The sequence below is a fragment of the Lathamus discolor genome, chromosome 2 (genome assembly GCF_037157495.1).
Source record: "Lathamus discolor isolate bLatDis1 chromosome 2, bLatDis1.hap1, whole genome shotgun sequence".
In the NCBI taxonomy this organism is placed as follows: Eukaryota; Metazoa; Chordata; class Aves; order Psittaciformes; family Psittacidae; genus Lathamus; species Lathamus discolor.
This window is the reverse complement of record NC_088885.1, coordinates 131,001,072-131,015,940: the sequence shown is the minus strand read 5'-3', so window position 1 is coordinate 131,015,940 and position 14,869 is coordinate 131,001,072. Positions and strand designations below refer to the sequence as shown.

General features: G+C 42.0%; 1 protein-coding gene across 12 annotated transcripts in view; it reads left to right on the top strand.

Annotated features, from left to right (window-relative positions):
• PAG1 (phosphoprotein membrane anchor with glycosphingolipid microdomains 1) overlaps positions 1 to 14,869 on the top strand; it is a 106,230-nt gene that overhangs the window by 11,145 nt on the left and 80,216 nt on the right. For 5 of the 12 annotated variants that reach the window (XM_065668493.1, XM_065668499.1, XM_065668504.1 and 2 more), the window contains one exon: positions 14,328 to 14,386. The exons of 3 other annotated variants lie outside the window; for them this stretch is intronic. The gene's annotated coding sequence lies outside the window, so the exon portion shown is untranslated. Of the gene's footprint in view, positions 1 to 7,483; positions 7,623 to 9,338; positions 9,408 to 14,327; positions 14,387 to 14,869 lie in introns of those variants that run through there. 4 more of the 12 variants (XM_065668500.1, XM_065668495.1, XM_065668492.1 and 1 more) reach the window with 3 other exon arrangements.

The window sequence follows — 14,869 nt, the reverse complement described above, 5'->3', positions numbered from 1 at the left end:
TTTAAAAGTTCGAAAAAGACTGTCCACCTCGCTGAAGGAGAGGGATAGTGACATGTTCTTGGTACCTTACGTCTAGTTCTCAGGTCACTCCCCCTTTTTCACCTTCAGTTTTTAAAACAAAAAAATCTCTTATATGGTCTCCTGTAAAGTAGCAATGCAGTATCGGTTGTTGTCTCCTGTTCTTGCAGGGTGTATACAAAAGAGCAGTCATTTCATCTCTGTTCTAACCACTTATGTGAAAAATAAGGAAAAATCTCATTCTTTGCAGTGACTTGAGCCTGTGAATACTGGACAAAAAGAGTTACTGTGCAAGCCTCCTGTCTTGCTTTTAGTATTTCCGTTCCTTTAAAGCCTTGCTCTTACTAGCTGCATTTCTGAGCCATTTGTAGCTAGCGTTGTGTCCCATGTGCCCCTATGAAATAGCAGATCAGGTGCTGAGCTTAGCTGTTGTACTAATAGGCCTTAAGCGGTATCATGTCTAAAACTCAAAGCAGGATGCTTTTATCAACACAAGCCTACAGAGAGGGCTTTTGTTGTAAACCACAACGGTACGGTGTGCCACTGCGTGTTTCCTCCTCCTGGCGAGTTAACAGCCGCCTGGAAAAAAAACCACCAAACGTGCTGCTTTTTATGCACACGGGAGCAGTGGGGCTGTTATCAGTGACCTTAGTCTTCTTGCTTTGGCTTGGAAGCTAATTTTGTATTAATTACAGGCATGGCTTTAATCTTTGGCAACAAGACAGCAACAATAGAGTTACCCTTTGACTACTGATGTCCAATTTGCTTTTATTCCCTGACTCTGTTTGCAAACTAAGGACTGAAGCATTTTTCATATAAATTAATTTGCTATTCATGATTTTTAAAATTCACAAAGGGCCTGATCTTAGATATACTGGTGCTGCCTTCTCAGTGTAAATACTATTGCTCTAGTACAATCCTTGGAGACCGTAAGAAGCTTTCCAGGACAGGGATAAAGTTTTTTTCAGGAGAAAGAGGAGCAGTTTTAATGCAAGTTGTTTGATTTTCCCAAAGGAGGAGGAGGAGCATTCACAATTTAGGACAAGATGAAAAGTAAGACTTTACGCAGTTCCACCCCAGTTAAAGGCATGCACGGGAACTTAGGAACCCTATAAGTTTTGAATATACTGGTAATATCAGAGACTTCGAAAGAGAAACAGCTGTGTGTGTGATACAGTGGCCAAGACCTTAGTGAGCTGCAAAACGGGTGAAAACTTCACTTAAAATCTGTCTTGGAAGGTGGGTGTAGACTCAGGAACACGTTTAGCCAAAAGAGATAATTGTTCTTATGAAAAGAGATTTTGCTCTTTGGGTTTGGTAATTCATGTATGTGGTGTGGGAAACTAAAACCGCTGGGGGGGTGGAGGAGGAGGGGGAGTTCACATGGCATTCTAGCTCATTTTAAAATGTTTAGGAAGGTTCAGAAACAAACTTTATTGTTAGCCAAAAGGTTGCGAAGGCTGATAGACCAAAGCGTACGTGAATAATAGCTATTAAGAAGTTTTCCATGGTAACTAAAAATGTAGATATCATAGAATCATAGAATAGTTAGGGTTGGAAAGGACCTCAAGATCATCTAGTTCCAACCCCCCTGCCATGGGCAGGGATACCTCACACTAAACCATCCCACACAAGGCTTCATCCAACCTGGCCTTGAACACCGCCAGGGATGGAGCACTCGCAACCTCCCTGGGCAACTGATTCCAGTGCCTCACCACCCTAACAGGAAAGAATTTCCTCCTTATATCCAATCTAAACTTCCCCTGTTTAAGTTTTAACCCGTTACCCCTTGTCCTGTCACTACAGTCCCTGATGAAGAGTCCCTCCCCAGCATCCCTATAGGCCCCCTTCAGATACTGGAAGGCTGCTCTGAGGTCCCCACGCAGCCTTCTCTTCTCCAGGCTGAACAGCCCCAACTTCCTCAGCCTGTCTTCATACAGGAGGTGCTCCAGTCCCCTGATCATCCTCGTGGCCCTCCTCTGGACTTGTTCCAACAGTTCCATGTCCTTTTTATGTTGAGGACACCAGAACTGCACACAGTACTCTTATTGTGTGAACTGCACACAATACTCTTATCACTTTGGAATTTGCATGGTCATACCCTGTTGTGGCTTCAGAGGAATTATACATGCAAATCACTGGTGTAGAGAGGTGACTGCGTGGATAAAGTGACACTTGGTGCTACATTTGCTCTTTATTATGGAAGAGGTAAGTTTAATTTTACTTGTGTTCATGTAAAAAACACAATACTCAGAAAACTGAGGAAAAATATTCTGTTACCTTTTTTTATTGCAGTTAAGTTATATGAGACAGTGATGCCAATATCTGTAGCTAATAAGAAAACAATTCAGGGTTTTTTTTGTCCTGCTGTATACTTTGCCCTCTACTGCACATGTGGCATGAGCGGTGAACTCAAGAATTACACAACTGTTGCAATTAGGCAGACTTACCACTTGTAATACAAAGAAAATGCACACCAAGACTTCAAAGAATTTTAGAAAAAGCCTGAATCACATGTGTATGTATCTGTCTTTTCACTTCTAGGGCTTTTTAGACACTGAAGTACCTTTCCCACACCTGAAGAAGGGATAAATTTAATACCCTCAGGCTTGGCATGGGAGGCTGCTTAAGCATGTTGTAAAAGTCACATAAGGCATCTGCATCTGTCTGTAAGCAAGCAGAAACAGTGGTCTGCTGAAAGGATGAGTGTTAGGAGTTACTCAGACTATAAAAATGTTCTCGAACATATGGCTATCTGCCCCTAATGATTTCAACAAAAAACCCAGCCAGAATGTGTTGAATCAAATGCAGACTGAGCATGAAGATCTCAAAAGGACTTTGAAGACCAAAGAGTCTGCAACATCAAAGTAAATGATGAACTGTGTATGTATCTATCAAAAGGTGGATACTTGCAAGAGCACTGGTGGGCATACAGGGTCACCAGGCAGGACATTAGAAAAATAACAAGTTAGTTGAATTGGTCATTGCAGGGGAATTTGAGCAGGCATTGTGTTGCGTAACAAAGATGAGAAGGTGTCAGGCTGCTGACATACCACAATAGAAGTGCTGAAAGAAGCTGGAGAGTTGAGTACGGAGGTGTCACTGCGTTACACGGAGCATAGCCAGCGCTCCAAAGAGGCAGCAGCACTGCTGACAGAAAACAAACCGTGCACATGGATGTCCACAAACCACAAATCAGATTCACGAATCACACCAGCTGTGATTTGTGAATCTGAGCACTGGATCGCACTCAGTAAGCTCTGAAGTTTTTAGCAGAAGGCCAGTGTTGATTTTAAACAGGCTGGCAGTGACAGGGAGGGCCTGAGCTCCCAGGGCAACAGTTTCTCTCCTCAGCCCACTGCAGCTTCCTCCTTTTGACTGCTACTGGTTTGCTCCTAGGTGGATGGGCACCGCAGTCTTGCTGCCTTCAGCTCCTGCCATCCTGCTTGCAAGCCCCTAACTACCAACTTTACTATTTAAGCCCATCTTCCTCCCCCAAAATGAGCTCATTCTTGATAAGATACTCCTCTTCATCTTCCCTGTGATTTGTAAGTGGAGAAAAATAATGGGAAAGATGGGTGCCTGGCCTTTTGGATATTTCATGAGAAGGCTGTATTATTTATAAATAATTTATGACCTTGAAGCTACACACTTTCTCCCCAGGTTATGTGTCTTGTATAACTGAACTGTGTGATTTACCTTAAATTGCCCATCTGCCATGCATCGTGAATCTCCGTACAGCACCGTTTCTCCTCTCCTGTACATCCCTCACTCATGGATAAGAGATTTGCATAAAATGATTTCTTAATGTTAATGTGATGGGGCTGTGGCTCCAGCATCTTGTTATAACATATGTACCAATCTCCTTGAATTGGGCTAGCGTCTACCTCAGTAATTGAATCTATTTATTTGTTGCTGTAGCTTTGGGAATAGGTAGGGAGCAGGATGCATGCATTGATGTGCTTCTACCGCAGCCTTCGTAGCCATACCTTATCCTAAAGCTTCTTTGAAAAGAACAACAGGCAAGGATTGAGATGGGGGTCGGCAGTGCTGCAGCTCGGGCAGGGGCTAGGGCCTGAAGGGGGCTCCCCAGGGACACCCCAGTTATCTGTGCTGGTCCTGAGCCAGGCAGCCAGCCCCCGTGGGGACAACCTACCCAGGGCCCTGACAACTGACATAATTAAAATGGTATATAAGCCAGAGAGATAAGGAGCCCTGCCTTTTCAGCTGGTGTCACTCAGGATATGATGTGGGGCTTGCTGGGGGTCCAAGGAATGCTGGGGTGTGCGAAGTCGCCGCAGAGCAACCAAAGCCCCTCACAGGCCTTTCCTGCGCCCCTCTGCTCCCAGCGCTCTCAGCCTTGCCTTTATATGTTGGGTTGGGTTTTCTTTGTCCCTGATAACTGTTTTTGGCTGAACCTCTTTGTTCACGGTCTCTCCTTCATGGCCTCACTTTCCTTGCTCTGTTTGATTTCTCTTTCTATTCTTCCAGCTCCTTTTGTAGCCATCTTGTCCCAGCTTCTGCAATCTTCCTGGCACCTCCTAGTCTTCTCTTTACCTGAAGCATGAATAAATGAGATTATAACACACAGACCAGAGGTCCCAATTACTTTGTATGCGTATGCATATGTGTGCCTCCAGCCACCCCCTTTTCTCTCATCTTTCTGTCCTTTTCTACAGCAGTCTCTGGAGGATGAGATTATCTTTTGGTGTGTTTTTAGCGCTGCCGCAGTATGAATAGCATTGACTAAAGGTATACGTATTTTGAAGAACTAAGCTGTACTGTAGTGTTCATTTGGGTTAGTAATGCCTAACAAATTACCAAGTAGCCTAGCTTGTCATCACCATCAACAAAATGTTTTTTTGGCATTCAGGTTGTCATTGCATAGTTTTATATTTTTGAAGCTGGAAGGGAAGATAAAATACAGTTGGTACAGCCTCTAATAATTATTTCATACATTTTATGCTGATGTTAATGTGTTCTGAATAATGGTTTATGGGAAAGATCTGCTAATTTAGCTTAAAGTGATAGTATTTTCGTCAGGTGTGTAGTAAATGCAGAAGTTGGAGGGAATTTTTTTTGAAGGCTTTTCCATCTTTCTGTAATTACCAGATAGATAATATGAACTTGCCAGATCCAACATGCTAATGATTGCCTTCCAGCTTCTAGAGAGACAGAAATTATACACTAGCAGTGTCTGAACAAGATTCTGCTTTGGTAGTGTAATGAAACATACAATACCATGCTCTCTTGCCATTGCGTAAACATCCATGAGTATACCTCCGGTCTTTCAATACAGAAAATAATGAAGATGAAGCTAAATTTACTTTAGGAGTACTCAAATGGCTATTGATGGCTTGGGAATGCTGGGTTATCAATAGTAGATGAACTGCTTTGCTGTTGTCTGACACTTTGTAGGGGTGTCTCATGAATCATTTTCAGATAAAAGGTAAATGCTCTTACTGTCCAGTTCTGCTCCTTTTAAATTGCTGCATTTTTCAGTGTTGTCTGCAGATTGCCTGAAGCAAGCTCTCTGTGGCTGTGATGCAGGGTATTTTCTTAGCAAGATGCATTTTTTTGGGCTGGCTCTGAACCGTGCTGTCTGATTAAAGGCAAGTCTGCGAAGACCATAGCGTGCAATGACTGTCTGCTGTGCTCTCTGTTCCGTGGGCAACTTAAGCGCTGGCCTGTGCAGGGCTGTTAGGAGGAAGGTGAAGAGAACTATGTTTGGGCAATATTCTTAAATATATCACATGCCCTTGGTTCCTTGCAGCTCGGTCTAGACTGATTGGGAAGAGAACACTTTGGCTGTTGTGCCACTAGCCATTTTGTTAGTTGCATCTTGCTGTATCTCACTTTTAGAGGAATAATTTGAATCCCTCTGCGATGAAGAGAGTTCTTTCTAGTATTTATTTACCTCTAAGATACAGTCAGTGTGGGAGATTACTACAGAGGAACATGGAGACCTTTACTCTTTCATACCTATTTTAATCCCATTGTGACTTTGTAGGCAAAGGAGCGGTCTGAGGTAGCAGATCAGCCTGCAGATGAAGAAGGAAAAAAAAGGCAAGAAGTGGTAGGAGGCATGGAAACAATATTCCTGAATCTGCAGGAAATCATCTAATCCCTAGTTAATATAAAACACTCCTAAAATTACCAGAATTTTTGAAACTGGTTTCTTTGTTTCAGAAGTAAGTGGTGCAGTCTCAAAGCAAGGAGTGAAATGGATTTACTGGGATATTACTACAAAAAGATCTCTGAAATACAATACCCTCACCTCTTTGTTTTGGCTCAAGAGCTGTGAATCGGATCACACGCTGTTAGAGAGTACTCTGCAGGGTATGGGGAAATTCTGGGAGAAAGTTTTTGTAAGCTTATTCTGTTTGATTTAATCTGAACTCAATAAATTAGATACCTCTGTGAATAGTGTGTGTTTAATATAGGTCAGTGGTAGGAGTAAAAGGTGAGGCTGAAGTTCTCCTGCACTTCTTTCAAGGTGCATATAGTAAACTCTTGCTGGATACCTTCGTTTATCGGAGGTTTCAGTATCTCTAACAGTCTGACAGACTGAAGAAAACATTGCCTAAGGCTTTAAGGGTGATTTGGGCACAGGACTGCAGGTAGGTGGAATATCAGGAAATTGACTTCTATGGTTTTGGATGCCTGCTGCTTATACTCTTGCCTTTCCTATCTCTCCCCCTCCCTGTACCTTCCCTTGAACTTGCTCTAGCCAGTTATGTGAAATTAGACTTTATTGGAAAGACTGCATCAGGCACATCACACACACGCTTTCTCTCAGTGGTGAAGAGGCTGCTGTTGACATCTAAGTTTATTGCTGAGTTGCTTTAAAAACTAGTTCTGTACTGGGTCATGGGAAAGGTTTTCAGTACACTGTTTTGCGCTGATGCATCTCTAACTCCAGCAGCAGCCTTCAGCAGCATCACTTCTGCAGCTTTTTCAATAAAGAAATAAATCTCACTGTCATCTTTCCTGGCCTCTGCACACCAGTTCCATAAATTAAGGTGCACAAGGAGAATACAGCATAAGGGGAGTGGTTGTGTACCTACCAGTTAGTATGGAAATAATTAAGGGCATGCTTAGAATAGAGGACCCATGAGCACTCAGATATGGGTATACATTGCATTTGACCCACCAGGGTGACACTGGGGCATGTGTGTCCCCCCACCTTCCTGTCTCTGTCCCTCCCTTGCAGTGTGGTTTCTGCAGGAACAGCAGCTGGGTGTGGGGTTCAAAGGGAGCCCCCCCAAACCCCTGCTTCACTTGCCAGCCTCCAGAAACCTAGGGAGACCTGTAGTGACAACAGTGCCCGAGTGCTTCTAGCAGGGTTTAGACCTTTACTTAAATGGGTGGTTTTCCTCCTTCTGTCACAAGTAGCCAAAGGATCTGGCCACCTGTCTTGCTTGCCTCTCATGTAGTTTGCCAGTCTTGTCCCTGTCTTTTCCAGCAGATGCTGAGGGTCATTTATCCCACTGCCGTGGTTGTACCTGGAGAGCAGTAGCTGCGCTGGAGGCAATGCAAGGATGGGACCTGTCAACACCCTGCAGAGCTGTAGCTGACTCCTCACGGCCTTCTGCAGACACTGGGTATGAGAGGTTGCAGGACAGGACAGTCTGGTTTTCTGTGGGAGTAAGAAGTCCCAGTGGCAGACCCTTGAGCCATTGGTGTGTCTAAAGACAGTTTGAACAAAATCTACAGCTCACATAAATTGGTATCATATCCTTAACAGGCACAGTGTTATTGTTTCATATTTTGAAAGAACTACCCTGTAATATCGGTCCATTTTGTATTCTTCTGCTTTGTGCTATTGGTGTTAGCAGAGCTGAGAAACAAGGTAAAGTAAAAGATATATTCTGGCCCAGTTGTCCCCAAAGTCTGTATTTTACTGTGGCTGCATACCTGCAGTCCCACATGAACTTGGCTCTGGAGGAGAATGCGCTTTAGCAGTACAGACTTTTCTGTATAGTTCTGCCAAAAGACGGTCCCTTCTGACTTTCTGCTTTTGAGTAGACCTGTTTCTTTCTACTTAGAATCATAGAATAGTTAGGGTTGGTGTCCCATGGGCAGGGACACCTCACAGTAAATCATCCCACCCAAGGCTGTGTTGCTTATTTTTTCCTTGCCTTTATTCTTGCCTGTTTTCCTCAGTCTCAGCTCCTCTGGGTGTATTTCCCTCTGCACCCACTCTTCCATGTTAGCAATCCATATGTTTGCTCTCTTTGCCCAAAAGGACTTACATTACTTTCCTGTCATTCGCCTGACTCCCCGTTGTTGCTAGTCTCCCACCCAACCTCTTAGGTTTGTGCTACTGTCTTCCTAGCTCTGTCTCCTCCTGTCTCTGCCAAGCCAGTGCCACTCTCCCCTTGTACCAGTTCTCATCCAAGAAGTTCTTGATCTCACTTTCCTTTTTCACACATTTTTGTCTCCTTATCTTTTGCCTAAATTGACTGACTCTCACACCCTTCTTTCTCCCTACTTGCTTGCCCTCCTTTATTCTGCTTTTCTACCAGACTCCTGAGCCAAATTTCTTTGCCTATTTTTATCCCTCATCTTCCCCATGTATCTTTTGGTCCCAGTTTTCCCAACTTTCCCTTACTTACTCCTGGAGTTTCCTCACTCTTGTTCCTGGATTATATACCTTTCCCCTTTCAGAAGGCAGTAAAAAAACTTCTCTCTGACATAAAGCTTTTTCCTGTCATGCCAAGTTCCTGTTTCAAAAAGTAGAGATACTTGGGCTTCTAGAAGAAAAAAGATGCCAAATCCTTTTAACTTGGGCTGTGAAAAGTACTTTTCTTTGGCTTTACTTTCAGAAACATGTGCATCATTTTAGTGGAGATACCCAAAATTACTTTTAGTATGAGGCTGTGTTTTGTAACAGTTGAGAATGGCTCTGAAAAGGGGGAATGCCAGACAGCTTTAATAAGCAATGCTGCTGCCAGCCTCACCTCTGGTACTTACCATCAGGAAATGCCATTACGGTCTTGAAAGTCCTTTTTGTTTTTTCTCCCCGTGTTGGCAGATACGTAGTCTTGGAAAGATCAATGAGGTTTTCACAAGGCTGCCAGTAGAGTCAGTTGTCCAAGGAGGAGATGCATGAGCAGTGAACTGCTGCCAGCCTTGCTGGGTTGTAAAAGTTAGTTGAGGAGCGAGAGCCCACTTTGGAGTTGGGCACTGTTTGGGAGTCCCTTGATGGTAGCACTGCACTGATGGTAAATGTGCATGTGTAGCTCACGATCGTCCTTGCTCCAAGGTTGGTTCTATATACATATATCAAAAAATTAAAGATGCCTCTCAAATTACAGGGGCCTGTATCGCTGTAGCCTTCCCATTTTATGGAAGAGTCAGACTGGGATGCTGATATCCAGAAGAAGGTTGGTGATACTGCATAAAATTCACAACTGTTGAAATAGATTTTTTGATTTTTAATGGATAAATTCAGACAGCAGTTCCACCAGCCTTATATTGTACAAGGTCTGTCTGTCATGTTGTACTTTTTCTCAGATAGTAAAAGGAAGACATGATCCCCAGTGAGTTAGTAAGAATAATTCTTTCATGCCAGGAAAAAAAAGTGAAAGGAAAAATGAGCTGCCTAAGATTTGCTTGTGACATTTAAAGTCTAAATCTGAGTTAGTCTGAGTAATTTATCTTTGGGTATTTGCAGGAGAGAGAACAGGAATATGAATGAGTGCATCTCAGTTGTGTCTGAGCTTTCTGATAGATTAAGAGAATTTTTGGTGACTCCATCTGGCTGAAAGGTCTGTCTGTGTGATCTCTTTTCTGGCAGATGGAAGATAACACTAGAAGTCCTTTGATTATTAAAGCATGGGAATTACTCCAGTGCAGTATCACCCTGGGACACCGCTTTATTTCAGAGTGACAGGTGATGTTTCTGGGATGTTAGAGAGAGCTCATTTACCCCTGCTGCACTGAACATGTGTACACCAGATTTTCTTTGGCAATATTAAACCTATTCACCTTCTGTATCTGTTGTTAGTGAAGAAAGAAATGAAAATACAGAGTATCCATGTAGAGAACACAGCAAGTACAAAGGGACCAAAATAAAAAGATACGTTTATCAACCTCATTAATACTTCTTTTACAATCTGCTTGGGTTCTTGGAGTTTCTATGAACTACTTTTTGAAACACATAAAAGATTATTAGGCTGACATTAATTGAAGTCATTCCTTGAGTGTAAAGGTACTTTCTCAGAGTATAGCAATTTGTATTTCCTGCTGCTGTTGACTTTCCGCTTGCACACATTTGCAGTATCCCATTGAGCAACCTCACACTTCTGTCAAGACTTCTCTTTGTAACATGAGTGCTGCATGTGAACCTACCAGCAGTCCTTCATCCAGACTTTTATTTATAAAATAAAAGGAATAACATTCAGTTTATTCTTGTCAGTATCAGGAATTAAACACTGGAGTTAGTCAGCCTTCCGTGAATTCCCTACCACTTCAGCATGTAACCTCTGTACCTGTAGGAAGGCAGCTATGAGTGTCAGTCCTTGCTTGGAAGAACAAGAACGGACTGCGTAACCATGGGAGTTGTGATTCCTCTGGTGCCTGGGGAAGCGTGTGCTGGGGAAGACAGTCATTGCCTTCTTCTGCACTGGGACATACTCTGGTCCATAGGATGAAGGTCCAGCTGCCGCATGGTACTTTTAGGGGATTGCTGTCTTTCCAGCAGGCGAGACTGGAGCACTATGTTTGTTCTTCAGCCTGTGTTTGGTTCTCATCCGCTCTTCCCCACAGTTGCACGTCACATAGAGTCACTTGAAGTAGAGCTGTTTTCACCAGCTGTTTGCTGGTGAAAGAGCTGGGAGGAATGTCCCATGAAGAATGGCTAGGGACTTTGGGCTTGTCTAGTTTGGAGACAAAGAGACTGAGGGGACTTGCTCTCTACAGCTTCCTGAGGAGGGGAAGTGGAGCGGGAGGTGCTGATCTCTTCTCTGTGATATCCAGTGACAGGATGTGTGGGAATGGCTTGAACCTGTGTCAGGGGGGGTTCAGATGTGACATTAGAAAGCACTTCTTCATAGGGGGGCTGGCCAAACACTGAAGCAGGTTTCCCAGAGAGGTGGTCAATGCTCCAAGCCTGTCAGTATTTTTTTGGACAATGCTCTTAGTAACATAACTTAACTTGCGGTCAGCCCTGAAGCTGTCAGGCAGTTGAACTAGGTGTTCAGTTTAGGTCCTTTCCAACTGAAGTAGTCTGTTCTATCTAATGTTTTACAGTTTGGACACTGGCTGTGCAGTGGAATTCATCTGTGCTAATGATACACAGAAGACCATGAGGTTAACAAAAGCCATGTCTGTGAGAGCAGGTCTCAGTCTCGCCTTTGCTCTGGAGGAGGTTAGGAGAAAGTGCATTGGTGTAGCCTTTTCCTATGTGCAGACTGCCTTTCCCAATTTATCCATGCTTATCAATGCAGGTCAGGGTAAGGAGTTAATGTTTGAGTCACATCTTTGTCCATATTCATAAAGATATGTAGTGGTCATCTTTGTTCATAGGAAATACTCTTGTAGGGTGTCTCACTGTCCGTCCATATGGGTTGTGTGTATGAACTTCCCCCTTTTACCACATAACTACTGTAGCTGCATCTGTGACATGAACTTACGTTTGTACAACCATTCAGTGCTTTGTTACTCAGAAACTTGGCACAGATAGGGAACAGTCAAGTTTTGGGCAGGGCTTCTGAAGGTAAGATGAAGAATTACTTGCTGTGTAGCTTCCCTGTGTAATTCACAGGTACATTTAGCTATCCATCTGATCACTGTTTCTTTCCAAGACATTTTTAATCATAGGTCATGTCCTATCTTCAGGAAATGCCATTATAGTTATCTCACTGTTGGCCTTGTGCTGTCTTTCGGTGCTTGCCGGCACCAAACAGTACAGAGGGGACAGTGTAAATATCTGAGGTTCCAAATGTCAAAACCTCAAGATCTTGTTACAAAGAAGTTAGGACAGCAGCTGGGTTACTCTACAAGCTTTGATTAAAATGAGATGTTTACCACTTCTTAAATGCTTTCTTTGTTTTATTTTAGTATTTATAAATCTTTTTCTGCCTTAAGTAACTTTTTTAGACTTACTTTTCTATTAATATCCTAAATGGCTTTATGCAATTGGCATGTGATTAATACATGTAATGGAGTTTTGGTCATGAACGTGATTCTCTTGGCATTCTTTCTGATTTTTTCTCTTTGCTATCCATGTTGGCCACCTGAGACACTTTCTGATTTTATTTAATTTTTTTTTTGGCATAACATTCATTTTTATTTCATAGTTGATAGTATCATTATTTTATCATATAACCTGATAAATTGTTACAGCAAGACTGCAGCAGCAGCCAAAGCACTGATGCTTTCTAATGGCGCACTTTACCTCTGCTCTATTATCACTGCCCATTTCATTATTTGCAAGTTGATTACAGCTGCGTTTCTCAGGGGCTATGAAATATTCAGCAGCCTGCACTAGTCTGGGGAGAATCACAGTCCTTGCAGCTGAACACCTGCCCTCAAAGAGGAACCAAAAACTTCTTGTGTTTAAAACTGATGGGGAAATTCCTTCTTTGTTTTAACTTTCCCACAATACTGACTGATTGAAAGTTGCTGCTTTGCTTATACTTGTAATTGAGTGAGGGGAAGAATAAGAATAAATACATGACTACTGCATTTCTGCCACACTTGCCTAGCTACAGCAAAGAAGGAAAAAAACGTTGGCATAATTGGTTGCCTGTGTGTCAGCGCGAGGCAGTTGGCATTCTGGGTGGAGTTAGGAAAAAAGCTCTCCGTTAAGGGCAAAAATTAACACTACTGGTTTTGTTCCCACACTTTGTCTCTCTGGAGGAGTAGCCAGCAATGATTGACTGAAATGTGCAATATTTTACCAAGTAGGAAACAGATAAGATTTTTATAAACAGGATACTTCATCAGTAAAGTAGAGAAACAATTGCTTTGACCTTGACACTGAATGAGTAGGGCCAGCATTGTGATAATTGAGAATGTAGCTAAGCAACAGTTCTCCAGGAGCTTGCACTGCTTTATTTTTAGTAGACTACACCAGTAAGGGAGGGGAGTGTGTGTGTGTGGTGTGAATGAGCAAAGCAACTGGTTAATGCTTACAAAAAAGAAATGATTTCCATCTTTGTGCAAAAAGTTTGAGTGGTAATGTGTGCTTATACCGATTTTAATTTGGGTCTGTGTCTAAAGAAAGTAATTGAATCAGTATATCCTTCTGTGGTCTGAACAAGCAGATAGCCTGACAGCATCTCTGATTTCTTAAGCTGCTTTAGAGACTTGAGTGTTTTCTGAAAATTAATGGTGTAGAAGAAATGGTGTATTACTGCAGAAATAGTCCATTTTATGTCTATTTCTGCTTACTTTGTCAGTAATTGCATTTCCTAACCATTTTACGGTTAGCACTGTACCGCCTGAAATATTTATTGCGTTAGCTTTAGTCATACAATACTATAGCAAGCTAGTTCCCTACAGAGTTAACAGTGTTAAGACCCTTTAAATCCGAAATAAACATCCAAGGAAAGGAAGGTACTTTCTTCTAGCTAATTCAATTTACAAACTAAGTTATTTTAATTTCACATTTAGACAATGGAAAGAAAATCAGTCTGAAGTTTGACGTTTTTATCATATAGGCATTGCAGGATTGATTGCAACCACATGGCCACTCTGTCCTCCCCTAACTAAAAGTATTCCAAGGCTGCTGCTAGTGGAAAATTTGCAGCCTCTTTACCTCTCTCTGTTCCTAGTAAATCTGTCATCACTGAACTGGATGTGCTTTCTTTAGATACCAAACAAATACAATTATTAAGTAAAGATGAGTTTCTGCTCATAAAACCCAAGCAATTACAGAAATCTCTCTAAAGATACTGTCCGCACATGGATATAAACTGTCCTAACTTTACATATAGGAGCCTTTAATTCTGATTTGGTCTATGAAATCCATATTTATTAGCAACGTGACATAGGTGAGAGAATAAAAATATCTTAATTCTCAGCCTAACTTCTTTATCAGATCTTTGAAAGTCAGTAAACAGAAAAAATAATAAAAAGGAACTTAAAAACTGTATTAGTTATCCTTGGGTATTTTAAATGCAGGGAGGAGACTTTTTCTAAATTACTTCTCTCAGGATACGATTTTAAATTTATAGAAACAGAAGATAATGAACATTGTCTCTTATTTTCTCATAGTGTGGCATTATTGGATTCAAAAGTGTGATTTTTTTTTTTTCCTTTATTTTTGTTTTGTTGGGTGTTTGTTTTTTTTTGCCTAGGAGGAGACATTTGTCAAGACTGTATATCACTTCAACATCAAGCTCGACAAAGCTCCAAGGTAATTATTTATACAACTGCTTTTTGTTTCCTGTGGTGATCAGATTGGCTTTAGTTCAGTTTTCTTGAAGACCCCTGTAATTTATGAAGGTGCCAGTGCTAAGCAATTAAACTGGGTAGCAGCAACAGCTTTTATAGAAGCTGTTGCATACAGGTTTATGATCCATGATGTGCTGTGTGAGATTGCCAGTGTGTGTGTATAAAATAAAGATGTGATACATTTTGAAAATACAGTTGTTGTTTTCATGTCTTAAAAAGCAGCAGTGTCAGCTGAAAGGTAAAATAGCTGGATATGGGTTTGTATACAGTCATTCAGAAAGTCTTTGCTTACCCCTCGGTATCCTGGTTTTCTAGCTGGTCTTCTGGGAGCTGTGCAAGAGGCACCATGTGCTCTGTAGCACTGGCACAGGCTTTACTGCCCCAGGTGATGGGAGTTTTGGTCAGTGGATCTGTTTTGGTCAAGCAGAGCAATGACTACCTCATT